Below are 11,281 nucleotides of genomic sequence, written 5' to 3'. Positions count from 1 at the left end.
AGGCTCCAGGCTCTGAGCTGTCAGCACAGAGCCTGACGCGGGGCTCGAACTCACAGACCGCAAGATCATGACCTGAGCCGAAGTCGGACGCTTAACCGACTGAGCCACCCAGGCGCCCCTATCTTCTCCCATTTCATAGGTTGCCTTTCAGTTTTGTTGACAGTTTCCTTCACTTTTAAGGTTTTTATTTCAATGAAGTCCCTATAGTTCATTTTTGCTTTTGTTTCCTTTGCTCTGGTGACATGTCTAGTAAGGAGTTGCTATGGCCCATGTCAAAGAATTTGCTGTATCTGTTCTCTTCTATGATATTGATAGTTTTCCATCTCACATTTAGGTCTTTCATCCACTTTGAATTTATTTTTGTGTGTGGTGTGAGAAAGCAGTCCTGTTTCATTCTTCTGCATGTTGCTGTCTAGTTTTCCCAGCACCATTTGTTGAAGAGACTGTCTTTTTTCCATTGGATATTCTTTTCTGCTTTGTCAAATATTAGTTGACCATACTGTAGTAGGTCCATTTCTGGGTTTTCTATTCTGTTCCACTGATCTATGTGTCTGTTTTTATAATAGGACCATACTGGCTTGATCAAGACAGCTTTGTAATATAACTTGGAGCCTGGAATCGTGATGCCTCCAGCTTCGCTTTGCTTCTTCAAGATTGCTTTGGCTATTCAGGCTTTTTTTGTGGTTCCATACAGATTTTAGGCTTGTTTGCTGTAGCTTTGCAAAAAATGCTGGTGGTATTTGGATAGGGATTGCATTAAAAGTGTAGATTGCTTTGGGCAGTACAGACATTTTAGCAATATTTCTTCTTCTAATCCATGAGCAGGGAATGTTTTCCATTTCTTTGCATTCTCTACAATTTCTTTTATCAGTGTTCTGTAGTTTTCAGAGTACATATCTTGTACCTCTTTGGTTAGGTTTATTCTTAGGTATCTTATGTTTTTTAGTGCATTTGTAAATGGGATCAATTCCTTGATTTATCTTTCTGTTCCTTCATTATCAATGTATAGAAATACAACAGGTCTCTATTAATTTTATATCCTGCAACTTTGCTGAATTTATGTATCACTTCTAGCAATTTTTTGATGGAATCTTCAGGGTTTTCTACATATAGTATCATGTCCTTTACAAATAGTTAAAGTTTGACCTCTTCCTTGCTGATTTGGATGCTCTTTCTTTCTTTCTTTCTTTCTTTCTCTCTTTCTTTCTGTTGGAGTCATCTGATTTTGAAATTCGGACTTCCAATATTATGTTAAATAACAATGGTGGGAGTGGATCATCTCTGTCTTATTCTTGACCTTAGTGGAAAGGCTCCCAGTTCTTCCCCATTGAGGATGATATTAGCCTTTATGGCCTTTATGTTGAGGTATGTTCCTTTATGGCCTTTATGTTGAGGTATGTTCCTTTTATCCCTATTTTGTTGAGTTTTATTACAAATGGATGCTATACTTTGTCAAATGCTTTTTTCTGCATTTATTGAGAGGATCATATGATTCCTATCCTTTCTTTTATTAATGTGGTATATCATGTTGATTGATTTATGAATGTTAAAGCAGCCCTGAAGCCCAGGAATAAAACCCACTTGATTGTGGTGACTGATTCTTTTTTTTTTTTTTTTTTTTTTTTTTTGGTGACTGATTCTTTTAATGTACTGTTGGATTCGATTTGCTAGTATCTTATTGAGAATTTTTGCATCCATCATTTTTGCAATCCAATCAAGGATTGGCCTGTAATTCTCCTTTTTAGTGGGGTCTTTGTCTGGTTTTGGAATTTAGGTAATGCTGCGCTTGTAGAAGGAGTTTGGAAACTTTCTTTCCATTTCTATTTTTGCAAGAGTTTGAGAAGAATTGATATTAATTTTTCTTTAAATGTTTGGTAGAATTCCCCTGGGAAGCCATCTGGCCCTGGACTTCTGTTTGTTGGGAGATTTTTGATAACTGATTCAATTTCTTTGCTGGTTATGAGTCTGTTCAAATTTTTTTCTTCGTATTTGAGTGTTGGTATTGTATATGTTTCTAGGAATTTATCCATTTCATTCAGATTCCCCAATTTGTTGACATATAATTTTTTTTAATATTCCCTTATAATTGTTTGCATTTCTGTGGTATCAGTTGTGATCTCTTCTCTTTCATTCACAATTTTATTAGGTCCTTTTTGTTTCTTTTCCATTTTAGAGTGAGAGAGAGAATCCTGAGTGGGGTCCAATGCAGGGATTGATCCCACAACTCAGAGAACATGACCTTAGCCAAAATCGAGAGTCAGACACTCAATGGACTGAGCCTCCCAGGTGCCCCTCTTTTCTTTTTGATAAGCCTAGCTAGGGGTTGATCAATTTTATTAGTTCTTTCAAAAATACCAGCTCCTAGTTTCATTGATCTATTTTTTTCTTTCTGTATATTTATTTCTGCTTTAATCTTTATTATTTCCCTTTTTGTGCTGACTTTAGGCTTTATTTGCTGTTACTTTTCTTGATCCTTTCAGTATAAGGTTAGGTTGTGTGTTTGAGATTTTTCTGGCTTCTTGTATTAGATCTGTGTTGCTATATACTTCCCTCTTATAACCACTTTTTCTGCATCCCAGAGGTTTTGGACTGTCGTGTTTTTATTTTCATTTGTTTCTATGTATTTTTTAAAAATTTTTTTCTTTATTATCCTAGTTAACCTATTCATTCTTAGTAGGATATTATTTAACCTCCATGTATTTGTGGTTTTTCTAAATTTTTTTCTTGTGGTTGACTTTAAGTTTCCTAGCATTGTGGTCGAAAAATATGCATGGTATCATCTCGATCTTTTTGTACTTGTTGAGGGCTAATTTGTGACCCAGTGTGTGATCTATTCTGGAGAATGTGCACTTGTAAAGACTGTGTATTCTGCTGCTTTAGCATAAATTGTTCTGAATATATTTGTTAAGTCAGTCTGGTCCATTGTGTCATTTAAAGCCATTGTTTCCTTACTGATTTTCTGCATAGATGGTCTGCCCATTGCTGTCAGTGTGGTGTCAAAATCCCCTACTATTATTGTAGCGTTATCAATGAGTTACTTTATGTTTGTTATTAATTGTTTTATATATTTGGGTGCTATCATGTTGGGGTATAAATACTTACAATTGTTTGATCTTTTTGTTGGATATTTCCCTTTATTATGATACAGTACCCTTCTTCATCTCTTGTTACAGTCTTTGGTTTGAAATCTAGTTTCTCTGTTATAAGGATGGCTACTCAGGCTTTCTCTTGACATTCATCTCTATGATAAATATTTCTCCATCCTCTCACTTTCAATGTGAAGGTGTCTTTACGTCTAAAATGAGTCTCTTACAGGCAGCATATAGAAAGGCCCTTTTTTAAATTAATTAATTAATTAATTAATTAATTAAAATCCATTTTGACACAGTATGTCTTTTGCTTGGAACATCTAGTCCATTTACATTCAGAGTGATTATTGATAGAAATGAATTTAGTGCCATTTTATAACTTGTTGTTTCTGGAGTTTTTCTGTTTCTTTGTCAGTTTTGGTGATTCCTTTCCTCTAGAGTCCCCTTTAATATTTCTTGCAGGGCTGGTTTAGTAGTCACAAACTCCCTTAGTTTTTGTTTGTCTGGGAAACTCTTTATCTCTCCTTCTATTCTGAATGACAGCCTTGCTATTCTTGGCTGCGTATTTTTCCCTTTCAGCATGCTAAGCATGCTGGCCTGCCATGTTTCTGTGGAGAAATCTTCTGCTAGCCTGATTTGTGGTGTTTGTTTGTTTTTTAGGTTAGGGATTTGTTTTCCCTTGCTGCTTTGGGATTATTTCCTTATCTCTGTATTTTGCAAATTTTACTACAGTATGTCTGGCTATTGGCCTGCTTTTGTTCATTTTGATGGGAGGTTTCTGTGCCTCCTGGATTTGGATGTCTGTTTCCTTCTCCAGATTAGGGAAGTTTTTAGTTACAATTTGCTCAAATAAACTTTCTTCCTCTTTTTCACTCTGTTCTTCTGAGACTCCGATGATATGTATGTTATTACACTTTATGGAGTCGCTGAGTCATTTCAGGTCTACATTTATGATCCAGTATTTTTCTTTCCCTTTTCTTTTCAACTTCATTATTTTTCATAAGTTTTTCTTCCATATCACTTATTCATTCATATTTTTTTCCATCCTTGTGGTCATTACATCTAATCAGTTTTTCATCTTGGTTATTGCATTTTTTATTTCTGCCTCACTAGTTTTTAGATCTCTTATCTCTGTTGTAAGAGACTCTCTGGTGTCTTCTATGGTTTTCTCAAGCCTAGCTCGTATCCTTATAATTATTGTTTTAAATTCTTGTTCAGGCATATTACTTTTATCTGTTTTGATTAGATCCCTGGCCATGACCTCTTCTTGTTCTTTCTTTTGGATTGAAATCCTCTGTCTTGGCATTGTGTCTAAGTCTCTCTCTTCTGTGTGTCAAGAAGGCCTTTTATTTTTCCTGCTCCTGAGAGTAATGGCTATATTAAGAAGAGGTCCTAAATTGTCCAGGGCCTGGCACTTCAGGAAGTGTTTCTGGTGTATGCTGTGTATGCTTTGCTGTTTTGTTTTGGCTGCTCTTTCCCTCAGGTAAATCCTCTGCACAGTTTCTCCTTGCCTCTAATGGGGAATGTTTGGACCTTAGCCACAGTGTGGCAAGTTTTAGCTAGGTGTGTTTTGGTCTCCTTATTAAAAGAGGTAGATCCGATTTCCCCTAGAGCTGAAGCTTTGCAGAATTCTGTGGTAGACTTTGCGCATGAAGGGGGTTTGTGCTGGTCTTCTTGGCAAGAGGCCCGCTGTTGCTCTCACTCTCAGGCACACTTGCCCTGTTTCAGAAGCACCTGCAGACCACAGGGTAGGCAGGGCTTGGTGAAAGTGGCTCGCACCTCCACTTTGTGCGCTTTGTTGCTCACTGAAGTCCATCTGTGCTGATGAGTGTGTGTAAAAGTGGTGTCAGCTGGCTCTCTAGTCCACGGAGTGGGGAGTTTGTGCCTGCTGCTATTCAGGAAGCCCTCAGAGAGGAGCGAACAGTCTCCCCTCATTTGTCTCAGGCGTCCCTCAGATCCTTGCATTCACCCTCTCTGGGTCCCAGCTGTCCGGCCACCCAATGGTACAGTGCTCCTGTTTTATCTCTGGCACCCTGGCTGCATTTCAAAACTCCAAATTTTAAGGACCTCACGAGGCATACATTTGCACTGATCCTCTGGGTGTGGGTCTGGCCACACTGTGGCTGGTGCTGCTTTGTCCCAGAGGAGTTGTTGCAGGAATGTGCAGGGGCTTAAATTTATGATAAAGTGTAGTCAAAGGCCAGCGTCCAGGATAGCTGCCCTCAGCAGGTGTCTCTGTTCATATGCTAATGAACGGGGCAGGTCTGTGGTGCTGGCCTGCTCTTTTATCCCTGGTGAGACAGTGCCACTTCCCCAATGCACTCCAAAGAGGGAAACTGTCTCTCTGGGTGTGACCCGGGGGATCCTTAGACCACACTGTCTGTGTGCTGCAGGGCTTCTGCCCGTTTCCCATAGAAGGAGCACTTCTATGCCCGCAGGCTCCACACCGGGGATGGCATGGACTTCTCACTTCAGACTTTGAGCTCTGCTGTTTGTAAAAACTTGCAAACATCAGCTCCCCCTCTAGTTTTCCCCGTCAGTAGTTTTGGGGAAGTGTTTTTTCTTGTGCAACGCCCTGTACTCTGTTCTCTCTGTTCTCTCTCTCCTCTCTCCATGATCAGGGCTCCCTGTCCTGTAATTCTTTTGTCCTCCAAATCACATGTCCACACCTCCTGACTTCCACAGTGTGGCCTCTTTTCTCCCTCTGGTTGTGCAGTTTGTTCTCTCAGTCCTCAGATCGATTTCTGGGTGTTGAGAATGATTTCATATTTATCTAGCTGTGTTTGGGGGATGAGGTAAGCATAGAGTCCTCCTACTACACTGTCATCTTCAATAAGAATGCTTATATTAAAAGTTATGCAACTATAAAAATCCTGTGTTTTGAGATTCTATATCATCTTGGTTTTGTGTTCTTAATATAATTTTAATCACATTTTGGTGCCTCTGAATTATTTGTAAAGTTGAACTATTATTAAAAGTACTTATAGTGATCATAAATCAATTGTATTCCTGCTGTCTAACATCTTTGTTTCTTAATACAGCGTTCTACTCTTTCACTGACCAAAATCATTTCTATAATCAGCTTTATGTTCTGCTGAACAGGGAGACGCATATTTGTGTTCCAGGCAACATTCTATTGGATTGATATTTAAATCTAGTGCAATGAATGGAAAATTTGTTCTTTTGCTGTCATGCCTTTGATTGTGGTTCACCATTGTGTCATAAATCCATAATTCTAATTCTGTTGTGTTCTGAATTACCAGTTCTCCCTCTCTAATTTAAGTTGATAATTCCTTACCATGTGTTACTTATACATTTGTATTTGGTAAAATTTTATTTCTTTTTGAAGACATTCAGCTTCATTCTCATAACCCTAATTAATAATAAAATTCAATTATATTTTGAGTCAGAATCTTTTTTTTTAAATTTTTTAATGTTTATTTATTTTTGAGAGAGAGAGAGAGAGAGAGAGCGAGCATGAGCGGGGGAGCAGCAGAGAGGGAGAGGGAGACATAGAGTTTGAAGCAGGCTCCAGGCTCTGAGCTGTCAGCACAGAGCCTGATGCAGGGCTCAAACCCATGAACTGTAAGATCATGGCCTGAGCCAAAGTCAGACGCTCAACTGACTGAGCCACCCAGGCGCCCCTTGAGTCAGAATCTTTAATGCTTTCTTACCATTGTAGATTTAAGAAAAAAAAAACAGTATCAACATCGTATATTAATGTCAAGTCAAGCCCATAGCATTCAGAGCATTTCCTAATTATCCTATTACTACTAGTAATAAATTATTACTTTTATTAACAAATACTAATAAATTATAACTTTATTATAAATGTTATGAGTTAGAACTTTGAGCATTTTGCTCCTAGATAATGACCAGATGTAAGGAAATTATATAATGAATATATACAATGGCTGATCAACAGGGAAAAGGATCCTAATAAAGAAACCTATTAAACTGCAGGAAGTTATCTCTCTAGGGGAGTTGCACGAACCTCACTGTTTAAGTCATATAAAACTGGACCAGAAACAAAGAACACTAGAAATTACACCAGGGGGAACAATTGCTTTAGCAAAAAAAGAAAGTAGGTGATATAATGATTGCCCTTCTACCTTTCTGCTATAAATATTTTTAGCTTGCATCTCAGAGAGATCCCTTTCTATATATTGTTGGGTTCAGTATAACAGACACATGGACCTTTTGTCTCTCCTTTGGAAACCTTGACAGTTTAGACTAATGAACATTTATGTTGCAATGGTAATTATAAAATATATTAATACACAATTTATTTTCAATTTAATAGAGAAGAATTTAAATTTATCATTAAAGATACCACATACAGGACTATAGATGGCATACATTATTTAACTTAATATGTCAGTGATAAAAAAGGAAAGTAATTTAATATTTTCATTTACTATGAAAAGAAGACTGATATCCTAATAGGGGAGACATATTTGGATCTTTGAAGCTACAGGTCAGAGAGAGAATTATTAGGGAAAACAAAAACAAAACCAAAACTCTGTACATTTTTGAGTGTGTGAAAATTAAGGCATAGCTAATAGCGATTAAACACTCATGTCCTTCAAATCTTAATATATTGAGAATTTTGGAAATTAGTCATCTGTTTGTTGAATTGGTGCATTGGTGAATATAGAGTTAAGTCAAAAACCCAGCAATGAGTTGTGGACAGAAGTTTAGAATATAGAAAGAGCACCAAGTCTTGTTCTTATTTTGGGTACATGGATTATTTCCTCCTAGGATAAAAATTTTGATCATTCACACTGTACTGAGCATAAACCTTGCCCTTAAGGACATGGGACACTATGGAAATCCTAATATTAACATAGTTCTTTTTTTCATGACACTGGTACTCTAGTGAGAAAGAACTCTATCAGTATAGCCTCATATACTTGCTTTGAGGCAGAGTTACATAATCACATAATAGCACTAAGCAAAGCTGCCTGAGGTGAACTAGGAGAAAGAAAGTTGCCAGGTCAAGATTGCAGAAGAACATGTGTTAACTAAGTGAAAAGCACAGAGGAGACTAGGAGAAGATCATATTCTAAACAGAGGTGGTAGCATTTTCAAAAATCCTGTGGAAGGCAAGAGTGAGTAGTATAAATTGAAAGAAGGCTTAGTGGCACAAGTATAGAAACTAAGGATAAGAGACTGCCAAGTGGGCAAAGTGATGAGGGTGCCTGGCTATTGGGATATATACCTTTAAGTAGCAACTTTATATATAGTGGAATTACTTGAACTTGAATATATTTTTCTGTTAGGGTCAAAAAATTTTAATATACTTAATTTATTATGTAGTTTAATGTACTCTTATTTTGATTAAAAATTCCAATCTAGGAAGATGTCTGTCTATGGGTGTTTTATGGATTAAAGTAGCATGTTGGTATCAGTGGGAAGGATTTAAAATTGTCTTAAGTGGGGTTTTAATTTGTAAGGTCAGGAGTGTGAGTATTTTAGCTGTAATTAAAATACATATGAGATGAAAGATAAGCTTTATATGTTGCACATTTAATCTTGTTTTTGTGATTTGGGAAAACAGCTAATAAATATATACAGCATAAGGTTTATGCATGGTAAAGGGTTTGCTAAGCTAATCATTTATTTGATAAGTGTGCATGTTGTGTATACACAGATTCTTCTATGTCCAGTAACCATTGGTTGAATTATACCTTATGGTTTATAATATTGGTAAGTAGTACTCAGTTTAAGCTCAGTTAAAGTTTGCTTAACTGTGCTAAGGCCTTTGACAGCTATAGCTGAGACACAGCATTCCTAAATTAAAAAAACAAACAAACAAACAACTTACCACATGCAAATGCCTGGCATAGTTACCTGTGAGCATGGGGCAATTAGTCGTTAGTGCATTGAGAAGTCTTATTTAAAAGGAAAGAGGCAATTTTAGGTGAGGTGGTCCTGAAGTAAGAACAAGATTCCAGATATAATTAATTTCTGCATACCCTCCAAAGTTATGGGCCCAGAGTAAGAAGAGGGACACGTTTGTGGAAAGGTTGCTAGTTTCTTGAAGTTTTGTGATTAAGCATGGTTATCAGTTATGATAGGCATGTTGTCTAGAAATGACTTGACTTAATGGGGTATGTACAACCAATATTATGTGCTATGTAATATTAATCATGTTATTGTGCTGCTACTTCATGGGGTTTAGAATGTATGAACAATATACCATTGTATGTATTATGAAATATCAGTAGTTTAATGCACCCACTTATATGCATGGGATAAATTGTTAATGTGTGATTATACATAGTGTGTATTATGTACATGTACTAATACATGAGATCCCTGAATGCACAAATTACATAGTTATTGGGTGATTTATGATTTGTTTTTTGATACTGATATAGAACATGATAATAATCCTTCTCTTTTCATGCACAAGTTTCTAGGCAGTACTTTAAGTGGAATTTTAGTTTTGGGTGTGATGATGGAATTGGAGCTCCTTTCCTGAGTGTTAGGAAGAAATATTACTCCTCTTTTCTGCTTTATAAAACCAAAGTAATAAATATACTACAAAGACTATTTATTTTAGAAAGTTGTTTTCAATAATGCTTGTGATTGATATAACTATGAGCATAAAGAGAAAATACAGGACTGATGCTTGTTGGCTAATAATTATGAATGGATGTTCAACTGGTTGTCCTTCAATTCATTTAGTGTTAGTAGATATGCTACAAGTAATCAGGATAGGACAATGACAGAGGTGCTGAAATATTATTTTTTATTTTGATTTGATCTGCTATTTGACAATATTATGTTTATTTTTCATGTCACTGGTCATAGTTAAATTTCACGTGAGAAGCACTAGTTTTGTGCTTCCTTTCCTAGGGTTTTTGAAATTTTCACCTGTTTGTGGTGGACTCAGGTTGATTGTGAGTGGAGGAATTGTCTGTGGAATTGTGATAAATTTGGTGGATTTTTTTATGTTTAATGTCTTTAAAGATTTTTTTTGGGGGGGGGGGAGGGAATATTGGCCATTTTTGTTTATATAAGGGTTATGACTTAGTAAGCATTATCCTGAGACTTGGCCCACTAATATGACTATCTTGGGGATTTTTTTAAAGAATTGTTGATAGAGGGCATAGTGGTTTTATATATTTTGAAGAATGGTGAAGTGAAAATAATGTTTGAATTTAAAAGATTGGGGGATTAAGTAATGTCTGATCCTGGAGGTACTGGATTTTTTAGTGGGGAGCCTGTGGGGATTACTGTGTTATACAGACGTGGGACTTGACTGGGAGTTGTGATTGGCTGATCTTTATTCATCAGTGTTCTGGTTATTATGGAGGTTACTTGTGTAAATTAAATATGGACAAGTTTAAGATTAATGTGATGAAGAAATGTAACTAGGTCTTTTTGATCAGAAATTAGCGTGGAAGTTTTTATCTGGAAGTAGGTGAATTTGGTTCTAATAGGATTAAGTCTAGTAATAGTGATTTTTAACTTGCTGATAAATTCATGAATAGTCGAAGGTGATACATGATGGTTGAAAAATACCATGTGAGAGTTTGAATTGGTTTGAAGGGTGATCAAATTTTAGATTTTGTGATATGAGGTTGAGTTCAATTGCTGGAATAAAACCTAGAATAGTCACTGCATGGACTGTTAATTTCAGATAATAAAGCATGGTTATCTGTGGAATAGTCATTGGAGTAATATTGTTGGAAATTAAGAATCCAGTGAAGATACTTCTGATCAAAAGCCATTTAGTAGAGTTGATTAGGAGAGGGTTATTTTCACAGGCAGTAGGATAATTAACATAGGAGAAACATTAAACAGTGAATAGTATGTAGAATTATTAAGTGCTAGTTATTACTGTCATGTCACCTTTCTATGTAGGCAGGCAGAGAAGATAAGCATGTCAGGTAATAGTACTGCAGGGATTAAATTCTTGTATTCTTACAGAATAGTGGTTTCTTTAGTGGCTGGAGGTTATACACTAGTGTTGGCATTATGTCTGATTTTTGATAAAATTATTACTTGGTCACTGTAACACCTTTCTCTAGTTACAGAACCTAAGATGAGAAAAAAATATATTCTTATTCTTGAAAGTTGTAAATACTTAATATTTATTTCAATTTAAAATTGTCAAACAGTAGATCAAATCTTAATGTAAAAATAACATTTAACAGTATAAATGTGTCATTTCATATTTT

The sequence above is a fragment of the Lynx rufus genome, unplaced genomic scaffold (assembly GCF_022079265.1).
Source record: "Lynx rufus isolate CCGP_SWC_20201006 ecotype Redwood Valley unplaced genomic scaffold, mLynRuf1.p SCAF_15, whole genome shotgun sequence".
NCBI lineage: Eukaryota > Metazoa > Chordata > Mammalia > Carnivora > Felidae > Lynx > Lynx rufus.
Note: the sequence above shows the minus strand (reverse complement) of the source record.